The sequence below is a fragment of the Rhagoletis zephyria genome, unplaced genomic scaffold, assembly GCF_001687245.7.
Source record: "Rhagoletis zephyria isolate East Lansing unplaced genomic scaffold, Rhagoletis_zephyria_1.1 Rzeph_scaffold_01764, whole genome shotgun sequence".
In the NCBI taxonomy this organism is placed as follows: domain Eukaryota; kingdom Metazoa; phylum Arthropoda; class Insecta; order Diptera; family Tephritidae; genus Rhagoletis; species Rhagoletis zephyria.
This window is the reverse complement of record NW_016158848.1, coordinates 48,436-58,714: the sequence shown is the minus strand read 5'-3', so window position 1 is coordinate 58,714 and position 10,279 is coordinate 48,436.

Below are 10,279 nucleotides of genomic sequence, written 5' to 3'. Positions count from 1 at the left end.
TTTTTTTACATTACTTTATTTTCTAATTTTTAGTCCATTTATAAAAGCGTTGTATATTAAATAGTTTTATTTTATTTTATGTACAAAATTTTGCAATAGATATTAAAATAATTCAACTTGCAATGAACGAGAACAGAAGACTATGCAAGCAAAATGTTGTTTGCTTACGTTTTGTATAAACATACATATGTACATACATACATATAGCAGCAATTAATTTTATTTAAAAAAATGGCGTGTCGTCCACTTCCGCTGTAGCATGGCATTTATTTAGGCGCAATATTAAAGTTCTTCTGGCGGGGAAACTTCTCGAGTCTTCTAATTGTATCTCCTTGATATGATGCCTACAACGAGGTTCATATCTAGACTAGGTTGATATCTAGAATTTGCCATNGTTCTTTGGCAAATTACGCTCTGTTAGCCATAAATTTTACTAATTTTTGACCGACTTTGAATCAAGACCCCTGGACCATATAGGGAATTGATTGGCTGCTAAAACAGTTTATCTTGTTTTGTAATTTTCATTAGATCGGCCAAGTCAATCTCCTCAGCCTGACGAGCCAACCACACTGATTATCAGCGAACAACCAAAAATGAAAATACTCGTATTGGCATGTCCGAATTACATTCGAGAGTGACTGAAATTTAATGACAAGTGCATGGAAAATCATATAAATTCTCCGCTGATTTTTATGATTCCATTTTATTAGACTAAGCCATAGCAAGGCATGGAAGGGTAACTCTAGTATTTTAATAATTTTGTGAGATTTTCAAAAAGTTAGTATTTGTCTTTTTTTTTGAAAGAATGAAACAATGAATGGAAAATTCCTTTAGAACTACATGCATACATACATACGTACATTATTCTGCTTACATACACACCACTCTGCAAAAGTTTGGAGTCACTTTGTTTTTATATTCATCGCTTTAATTACACTGGATCAGAAATTTTAATTTTGAGTTTGTTCTCCAGATGCCAATACCCAATTTGTATGAAGAACCACTCGCTGATTCCGAAAATCGAGTTAATTTATTTTGGTATGGATACGTTTTCGAGATATTTGCAATTTACCGTTATTCAGCTTAAGAAAAATAGTGGTTCCACTTAATCAAGTATATCTTACAAACCAATTAAATAATCGTAATGCGAGGTATAGTAAATTAAGGAAAATAAAATTCTCTATGTTACTCATACGCCACGTACACTTGAGTAAGAGAGTGTTTGCATCGAAAACATGAGGCGTAAGAAATAATTAATTAATTTCTCAGAAACTATTAGGGCTATCGAAAAGTGATGTATACACAGTTTATGGAGAATTTCATTTTATTTCATTTCCTGTATCTCGTGTTACGATTATTTAGTTGGTTCGCAAGATATACCTGAAGTGAAACCACTATTTTTTAAAGCTTGAAAAGTTATCCATAGAAAAAAACTAATCTCGATTTTCGGAATCACCGAGGTATTCTACATGGGAATTAGATAATGGCATCTGAAGAACATTTTTGCTGTAAACCAGTGTTAATGTTATGTGTAGTGCCGTTAATTAAATTTTCTGCGGCAGTACGTTCGCCTTTGCTACTAAAAATTTCGCCTTTGAACTCATCGGTCCATAATACCCTTTTCCTTTGTTGGATAGACCAATTTTTATGTTGTTTTGCCCATTTGAGTCGTTTATGAACAGTTACCGGTCGCAACAGTAGTTTTTTTTGGCAGCGACCCGTCCATAATCAATTTTTCCAAGTGAGTCCAATCTTTTGCAGAACAGTGTATGTATTTATATTATATTCGCTGAAAATTGTTCATAATTATGAAAAATGTATTCATAACATACATACATATCGTCGATGTTTTTACAAAACCGTCCATCGACCAGTTGCAAAACCGCCTAAATCGCCGTTGTGGCAAAAATGAGATTTGGTAACCCTGAACTCCAGGCATCGAGATTTATGCAAAAAAATCGTTAAATTGTTTTTAAAACAACAGATTTGTAAAATAATAGCTCGAATAATACCGCATATAAAGGCAATACCTTTAAAGAATAAACCGCTTTTCGCTCTCCTGTAAAATTTGAGTGCCGCAAGATAGGCGGTTTTGCAAAAACATCGACGATATGTGTATGCATGTAAATATAGAAAGCAAAACTGTTAGGTCCATTTTTAAAAATTTTACAGGCAAGGAAACAAATATCTTATAGCCATTTCCCTTTTCGCAAAACTTTTAATACAACATTTTGCGCAAACCCCATACTAATTAGAAGAATTTGATTTTGATTCAAAGATTTCGTATTATAGTGGACTTATCTATCGGATTTTCAGTGCATATTTCGGATTTCGCAAATTTGCCTTTCATTGAATATGAATGAGAAAAAATAAATCAAGCACCTTAACCTTGCTTCCTATGGAAAAGTTGAGTTTTTATAGTTTTTTTAATCTAAGCTAGAGACATGTGAATGTATGATAATGCTATATATTAAAAATTAAGAAAATATTTTATTGAAGAATAAGTGCCAATACAAATAATTAATAAAAAACAAAAACCATCACGTAAGCAGTTCATTGCCTAAAGTTCATTGTCATCATATTCTGGCAGCCAACATCTTATTGCAAGGGAAGAAATGACATCAGCGGTGCTATGAGTACTGTCGTATGTCTCTGTGGTCAACCAGAGAGGACACGCGCACGATTTGCGTAAAATGAACAAAGATAACGGTATCTAATCTGAAATTATTGCTATTACAGCTAAAACATTCATAAATATGCATACTTCATTATCTGCGATGCAGGGAAATCCAATAGGTTTTATTGAATTAGAGTCATTTACTAGTTCGGAATAATTTACTAATTTACGAAAGAAGAATTTAGCAAAGAAATGGCCTAGAACCAAACTTTGTTAAAAGAAAACAACAATTCAGTGAGTCGAATAAGTTTAGGGACGGTTAGTCAAAAGAGTCTATGGCACCCGTTAAACGATTAAACGGTTAGTTTTTTAAAATGAAGGTCTAAGTATCGAATTTCGTGCACAGCTTGGGGGCCAAAAGATGATGATGGTATTCCATTAAAAAAGTGTGTTTTTTGTCTGAGAGAGTAATTTATTCAAATTGTGAGTAACAACTAAAAAAAATGATATTCTAGAAAAGAGTAAATAAAAAAAAAACAACGGGATATGTATTTTAATCCATGCGATATTCGTAGCAATTATTTCGTAGTATTTATATTGAATATCGAATTACTGATTATCGAATTGTGATAATTTATAGGCAATCAAGGACAAGACACGTATACGCCATGGAGTCTTGTCTACTTATGTGTGTATGAACTAAATTGATTTTTAATATTTACATATATGTTATAAGTATAAACTGTAAGCATGTAGTATTATGCGCTTAGTAGTTAACGATCTTGTCTAAGATTTCAGAGGAATATTACCGGAGACCGAAAAATCAAAGTTTTGCCTGATAAATAGTATCGTAAAAATTACTCGTAAATCATACAGATTCAACGCAATTAATACAGAAAGAGGTATTTTTAAGTTATTGCATATAATAATGAAGAAAAAAGAGTTTACAATAATTGGAGGTATATCCTATGAATTGATCTAAGCAAAAATTCATCCTTAATTATACCCGAGCGCACTTGTGCACAAGGGTATATTAATTTTGTTCACATAACGGTTGTTTGTAACAGCCAAAACGAATCGAGATAGATATAGACAAATGTATACATAAATGATCAGAATGAAAAGAGAAATCGATTAAGCGGTGTCTGTCTGTCCGTCCGTCCGTCCGTCCGTCCGTCCGTCCGTCCGTCCGTCCGTCCGTCCGTCCGTCCGTCCGTCCGTCCGTCCGTCCGTCCGTCCGTCCGTCCGTCCGTCCGTCCGTCCGTCCGTCCGTCCGTCCGTCCGTCCGTCCGTCCGTCCGTCCGTCCGTCCGTCCGTCCGTCCGTCCGTCCGTCCGTCCGTCCGTCCGTCCGTCCGTCCGTCCGTCCGTCCGTCCGTCCGTCCGTCCGTCCGTCCGTCCGTCCGTCCGTCCGTCCGTCCGTCCGTCCGTCCGTCCGTCCGTCCGTCCGTCCGTCCGTCCGTCCGTCCGTCCGTCCGTCCGTCCGTCCGTCCGTCCGTCCGTCCGTCCGTCCGTCCGTCCGTCCGTCCGTCCGTCCGTCCGTCCGTCCGTCCGTCCGTCCGTCCGTCCGTCCGTCCGTCCGTCCGTCCGTCCGTCCGTCCGTCCGTCCGTCCGTCCGTCCGTCCGTCCGTCCGTCCGTCCGTCCGTCCGTCCGTCCGTCCGTCCGTCCGTCCGTCCGTCCGTCCGTCCGTCCGTCCGTCCGTCCGTCTGTGCACACGATAACTCGAGTAAAAATTGAGATATCTTAACGAAACTTGGTACGTGAACTTCTTTTGGGCGTAGGACGGATGGTATTGAAAATGGGCGAAATCGGACAATAACCACGCCTACCTCCCATATAACGGTAATTTTAAGAAATACGAAAACTGCGATATTTTAGTAACTACTGAAGATAATTCACTCAAAATTGATACTTACAATGAGTTTCAGACGGAAAACATGAATATTATAAATTTTTGGAAAATGGGCGTAGCCACGCCCACTTATGGTTACATGTGTATATCTTGGTAACCGCTGCACCAATTTCTTCCAAACTTAACACAGTTGTTAACCTTGGTATAACATACGAAATGGCCGATTTTTATAATCGGACAATAACCACGCCCACATCCCATATAACGGTAATTTTCGGAAACACGAAAACTGCGATATTTNTTTAGAAAAATACGAAATCCTCGATAAATCAGTAAATATTAAAGCTAATTTATTCAAAATTGATGGTTGCAACAATTCTTTACCAAGAAATACGTTTGTGATAAAATTTTGGAAAATGGGCGTGGCACCGCCCACTTATGGTCACATATATGTATCTCGGTAACCGTTCTACCAATCTGTACCAAACTCGGTATGGCTATTGTGCTTGCCATAGAAGCAAAACGTTCAAAATTATCGAAATCGGACTAAAATTACGGCCGCTTATAACGGTAAATTTCAGAAATGCTTGAAATTTCAATATTTCGAAATTTAAGGACGCTAATTTACTTAAAATTTATACACCCCGGCTTATCATGTAGCGGTAACTTTCGGAAAGGTGGAAAACATATATTTAATACTTGCGCCGGGTATTTAATGTTCGGCTCCGCCCGAACTTAGACTTTCTCACTTGTTACATATGTATTTAAATTTTTTTTTGAATGTACAAATGTGAGTGAAGTGGGATATCCCCATAGGAAATAATGCCTTATCAGCAACTTGCATTTCACCCAGCATTCCTTACCGAATTTTCCTACCTTTGATAAAGTCGCCGAATTTTCCTACCTTTGATAAAGTCGCGAGTGCCGAAATGAGAATTTGGAATGTACATTTGGCATCAGACATACATACTTCTGAGCCGTTTTACCAAATAAGGTACGTAGAATGAAGAGCAGCCGCTCGGAGTAGTTTGGCGTTTGGAAGTAACTGGGGCGGCTTAACAAAGAGATGACATTGCTTATGATGACAATTTGAGTACTTAAAGCTGAAAGAAACCATAGATTACATACTTCGTAAGACCTTGCTGAAATTGTAATGAGACTATTTATAAGAATATAAAGAAAGTAATATTTTTTTGTGAAGGCAAAAACTAAAAAGAATAATAATTTTTATAGAACTTGGCAGCCTGGGAGACTTAGTATCCATTTTTGCCACCACTTACCTCACTGTGCGTTGGGTGCATCCATTTATTTTGGCAAAGTGTACTCACATTTGCGTGTAATCGAGAATGGTGTACTGATTTGCGCTGATATTCTTCAACGCAATTTATTTTGTGACTCTATCACAATTTTCTTTTCACCCACCCATGTGTAAAATGATATGTGTGTAAGGATAAACAGTAAGTTCAACGTCAGGGTTAGTTATATACATACTTATTTGCACTATGTTAAGGAAAATGATTGCAAGTGGATGCTAATGTATGACGAATTTACATAAGTAAGTATGTTTGCAAACAGCGTGTGTTTACGAGTATCTCTAAGTGCATTTAGTAAAGCGATAAGGATTTATATTTAAATGCGTGGAATAAAACAAGCGAACGGAAAGCTATGTATGTAGATGCTTGCTTTTTGGATGAGGAACTTTCGATTTCAGAGCAAACTGGCGATGGCTGAAATTATGTGTACTCGTAAAACAATAGCAATAGTCATATGACGTATTTAAAATGAAAAAAAATAGTAATAAACATCAATAGATACACTCCGTTTCATTTGAATAGGAACACATTTTTACCTCAAGCTCCGAAGGCTTGTTAGCATCAATTTAATTTCATTTTGAAGAATGATTAGTTTCGAAGAAAAGTGGTGAAAATAAAGAAAACACCTTTATTGCTTTATGTCACGTTTTACCAAACAATAAGAAAATTATGATTATTATTTTGATTCACTTGAATAAGCACCGCGGCTGTAACACAAGGAAAATACCACATTGAACCAGCAAAGTCATATCATTCATTTTAATTCTGCTATATAACACTTTTAGTATTTGATACCACATCCTTCATTCCAATGTATGGAAAAAACCCCTATCCGGAAAACATTTCTAGAGGCGTTTTGAAAGCCCAAGAACATCTTGCTGCTTATCACTTTATTCGCTAAAAAGAAGAACTGCCATTCATCACATGGATTGTCAGACACGCAAACCTTGCCAAACATATAATTCCAAATATTTTGCAATAAGTTTAGGTCCTACCAATAGGACGAACGCTGAAAAACTAACGACTTTGCTTCGTTATCTTCGCTTTTAAAGTTTCTGTAGTGCGAACCGGTGCCTAATTTTACTACAATATTCAAGAACAAGGTGCTAAAATACGCGAAGAATGTTAAAAAAATGTTTGTAATACTTTTTTGCATTAATTCTACGTAATTTTGGAAACTTGAAATATGTGTTATCTGAACTGTCCTGGACTACAGAATGGCCAATCAGACCGCCATACTCTTTTCTCATGGAGGGAAAACAACCAAGGTACGTCCTTTCAAAAATCGTGACCACTAGTTATTATTAATTCCATTGTAGCCATCAAAATTAAAATTTTCGCCAATGAAATCCATTCTTTTTCTAGTTATCCTTCCAGCTATGTGAGTTGCATAAAATTCCAGTCAGTGCAGTATGCCCTTTTTTCGACATTTTCTGAACACAAGCGTATAGAGTAATTCGTAGTCCACTTTGTGGTGCCATCAACACTAACGTTTCCTTTAATTTTGCTCTAATATCTCGACAATAAGATGCAGACCTCGCAATGGAATTTTGAAGCCGATATTTGACGCATCAGGGAGCACACACGCATTTGCCGCTATGGCAAAAATCCATAAATTCAACCACATTAAGACCTCTCCGACTAAGCCGGAAAACTTGGCACGTCGGTAAGAGAAGAAGGAAGGAAATATTTTTTTTTTACCACGCATTTTCTAAACTGCCCTAGCATTAAATAATTCGCGCACTTCTGTTTAAGAATTAAAAGTTAGTTCCAACGGAAACTATTCAGCTCCTTTTCGCGACACACTGCAAACAGTTATTAATTTGTATACATAGCTTGTGAGCAATTGCGTTTTCAATCCTGCAACTTGCAAATTCGTTCGTGTAACACGCGATGTCCTATCCGTACAATAACAATACACATACATATGTCTGTACTTGCGATTGTATACAAATTCACACTGCTGATGATAGCGGTAAATACAAAGTGTAGATACCGTGTTCAGTTGCATGCAACACACTTTGCATGAGTGGCATAAATCGGAAGTAAAATTTGATTTGTTCCTGCATCGAATATGGAAACTCTTATGGCATATGTTAAGAAGGATATTTCGCACAGTACTTTCGAAAAGTGCTGCTCATTCCTGTTACATTTGCTATTAGATTTAAAGCCTAACTGTTGATTTTGAAAGGGTAAAATAAGCCATTTCTCATTTGGAGGTATATTCAAATATTTCATTACTTTGCAAGCGTCACACAATAGTCGGTGAAACCATCTTTTACGCGAAAAAAGGCATATTTTAAAACTGTGATAAACTAACTGGAATAAAGCTATTCTTATTCAGAAATGTCCACTGAACTCAAAACTGATTAGTACTTTCAATATTATCTTACAAGGAAAGCCGTTGAATCCCTTTAATTCAACGGATTCTATCGTGGCATCTTCTAACAGTTATGAGTTGATAAGTTTCTTAACATTTTTTTTTATGGAATATTTCAATTGCTGCTTTGATCTTACTTCTTAAATATGGAAAGTATTGATTTCTTATGGAATATTACATAATAAATCTTGGTTGCTAAATTATCAACACCTTAATAACCGGGCCTATTTTAAAAAAAAATATTTTCTTCAAAAGGGTGTAACTTATTTGTAGGACTGAGAAGGAGCTGCATTCCTTTACCAAAACCTAATGCAAAGGTCTCTTTAAGGATCTACGAAAAGCCGCGCATACTCGCCCCAAAAAAAGCGGCGGCCATTTTTATTTCACTAGACCAACTTTAGCAGTTTTTTCCAAATAACATAAAGTGTGTTAAAATATTAAAAATTAATGTAATTTGTTCTATATTTAGCAAAATATCATTTACAAGATGTGTTTTAACAAAGCTGAAGTAAGTTTTCTAAAATTCAATAACGAATCCAATATGGCGTCCAAGAATTAAAAAAATTACTGAATTTTCATGAAATTTGGTATTTGAAGTTCTTAAGTACACAGATTACAAACTTCAAACTAGTTTTTGAAAATTCAATATACAAAGTCCGACATGGCGTCCGAAATTTCCAAAAATTCAAATCTGAATAACTTTATTTAAAAATAAGAATAATAAAGTTTTTTATAAAGAAAAAAAATCTTAAAATAAACTGTTGGGGCCTGGATCAAATTGTTCGGGCTGAACATATAGCAGACGGTCCCAACTATCCCTAATTTATAAATAAAATTACCGGTATTATTTTATAATTTGATCATAAATTCATTTTAGATGTTTCCTCGTATAAAATAAATAAAATATTGCTAAACAAATAATTTTGGTTACTCAACTGAAACTGACAGCTGATTTGACAGTTGTCAACCGAAAAGTTTGAATGTGATGCCGGACTCGTGATCAGTGAGCTTTAAAACATACTACGTTTAATTCATGGGAAATTTTCCTTATTTCTAGAGAGATTGACAGCCCCTTCGAGAGTCCTTAACTCTAAAGGTTTTAATTTGGCACACAATTCGTGATTAGCAAGTCTAAAATACTAATAATAAGTCAAAAGATTGTCTTATTTTTATAAAACCTCGTAGTCCATTTGACTGCTGTCAACAGACAGGGTTTTAATTTGACATAAAATTCGTGATCAGCACGTCAAAAATCGTAATCAGTGGTGTGTATTTTCAAAAGGATTTTTTTAATTTTAGAGGAATTGGCATTTGATTTGACAGCCCCCAACCGTCAAACTATAAATTTTATGGCATATTCGGATTTAGCATTATAACGATACTATCACCCTGAAGTTTTATTTATCGCTCTTCTAATTTTTCACGTAAAACATGACTTATGCGACCACTGTGCGTCATTTAATTTACGAATTTAGCTTTGAACCCCAACGTATTCAAATTTCTTAACTATTAGTCTTTAGTAATATCAGTATGTATTAAGAATAAACATGAAAATCCAATATCTTTTCGTGCTCGTTTTCTCTCCTGTTTGATGGCTTGCGGTGGTTTCCAAAATTCTAAACATATTTTTTACGATTTTGGTTGTTATTGTTGCAATAAAATTAACGAACTTTTATTTACGTACATACAGTGCCTTTGCTCCACCAACTTGGGTATGTGATGATTTTAGTGCTGTCGCTTAAGTTTGAAAGCAATATGAATCAAAACACATCTTCAAACAAAACCACGTATTTTTTTTTTTGCCACACATACAGAACTTACGTATCTTAAATCCAGTAATTTTCATCACGCGTTTGTCCATGTGTTTCCCTGTTTTCATTTGTTTGCACGTGTTCTTTTTAAGCAAATGGATTTTGCTTGACTTATGTGTTTATTATACCCGAGCGCACTTGTGCACAAGGGTATATTAATTTTGTTCACATAACGGTTGTTTGTAACAGCCAAAACGAATAGAGATAGATATAGACAAATGTATACATAAATGATCAGGATGAAAAAAGAAATCGATTAAGCCATGTCTGTCTGTCCGTCCGTCTGTCCGTCTGTCCGTCTGTCCGT